This window comes from Mus caroli, chromosome 17, assembly GCF_900094665.2.
Source record: "Mus caroli chromosome 17, CAROLI_EIJ_v1.1, whole genome shotgun sequence".
NCBI lineage: Eukaryota > Metazoa > Chordata > Mammalia > Rodentia > Muridae > Mus > Mus caroli.
The window spans coordinates 37482866-37484678 of record NC_034586.1 but is presented as its reverse complement, the minus strand read 5'-3'; the positions used below and the strand labels follow the sequence as shown (position 1 = coordinate 37484678).

Genomic DNA, 1813 nt, shown 5'->3' with positions numbered 1-1813 from the left:
GGATGGATCCCTGGATACGGCAGTCTCTAGATGGTCCATCCTTTCATCACAGCTCCGAACTTTGTCTCTGTAACTCCTTCCCAGATAGCCAAGAGGAAAATACATTGGAAAAGGCAAGACTCGGTCTTGGGAGAAATGAGAGTTGCTTTCATTTAATCATGAGCATACCTTTCTTGAGCTTAAGTTACTCTGAAGAAGAAGCTATGGGCCTCTAGGTCTATTGATACACTATTTGTTTTAAACAGCTTAGTATTAAGTAAAAAGGCCCTTTTGTTCTTTTCTCAGCTGAAATTCTCTTCCTGGACCTAAAGGGAGTGTTTAATTCCTTTTCAGCTAGGGAAATTTGCTCCCAGTAAGAGGAAAAAAAAAAAAAAAGAGAGAGAGAGATGCTTTGTAATCTTTATTTCTAAGGGAAAGTAAAAGGGAAAAAAAACTATCAAAATATATGCTATTTTAATTTCTAAATTGATGTCTTAATTACTAAGTTACTCTACTCTGCTGTCTTTTCCTTATTCCGTCTAATCTTGCTCTTTCCTTCTAATACTTGCCTAACTCCTTCTGCTCTAAAGTAACAACAGTTTCTAGTTTTTTGTATCTTTTCTAGGAGAATAGATCACACTTTTTCCAAGCATTCTTTTATTTTCTGAACAAAAATTTACTAAAAGTTCAAACATAAATTCAAATCATAAACTGAATAAGAAGTTTACAATAGAGATGTATACATGTGTTTTCATTAAGACTATGTCTAACTAGCTAGACATTCATTATCTGTCACTGGCTCCACAGGTTCAATGAGAAATTTAAAACTATAATTTTAGTGACTAAGTTAGCATTGAAGTTTTGTATAGACAAATCCAGCCGATATTTTTTGTTCTGTGCATACCCCTACAAAAATTTTTGTTTCCTTATATATAAGAGCTTTGATCATTTGTCTTACAACTTAAGGAATGTGTCTGGAAGTTGTAAGTGCCTGCTTTCGACCTCCGAAGCAATTTACTCCTGACATGTGAAGACTGGCTGAGTTCTAATTGCAGTTTTCATATAAGAGGAGGCTCTAATAACAGGTCTATTATAAAGGACTTAATAATTACTAGTCTAATTTTAGGAATTCTTATGGGATCATCATTAAGAATTAAGAAACCATCTATTTGTCTATATAGCATCAGTATAGGACAGTACATCTTCATTGATCTGCAGAAATCTGCCTAAAAGTGCTAATGCCTACTGATTGTTATATATATTTAATAATAAGAGGAAAAGCATATTAATAGCAGGAATCTTTCCTTTTGGCCTTGCCTGAAAAGGGCCTCATTCATTGTGATTTAAAGTCCAATGTGAAACCATCTCAGGAAAATTACCTGTTACTTTTTATATTCTCCTTGATGATTCCTGTCATATTATGAAACTTTAGTTCACTCCACTTGTCTTTAAATTTCTCCTTTTATGTCATTCTACTCTTGGGCAACCAAAGCTCATTTCTACTTCATAATGCAAGAAAAAAATCTTTATCCATATCCACAAATAACCAATATTTTAACAGTTCCAACACTATTCAAAGCTTCATGTATCTTTTATGACACATGTAAAATTCAAAGCTTTGAACCCTTAAAAAATTTAAAATAACTGTTACATATATTCTCAATAAAATACCATTTATAAAAGATCCTTGTTCCAAAGAAAGAAAGAAAGAAAGAAAGAAAGAAAGAAAGAAAGAAAGGGAGAGAGAGAGAGAGAGAGAGAGAGAGAGAGAGAGAGAGAGAGAGAGAGAGAGAAAGAAAGAAAGAAAGAAAGAAAGAAAGAAAGAAAGAAAGGA

The 1813-nt window shown here is 33.1% G+C and overlaps 1 pseudogene; it reads left to right on the top strand.

The window, feature by feature from the left end:
- Positions 1–947: 947 nt before the first annotated feature.
- Positions 948–1813, top strand: part of LOC110312250 — a 2116-nt pseudogene continuing 1250 nt past the window's right edge.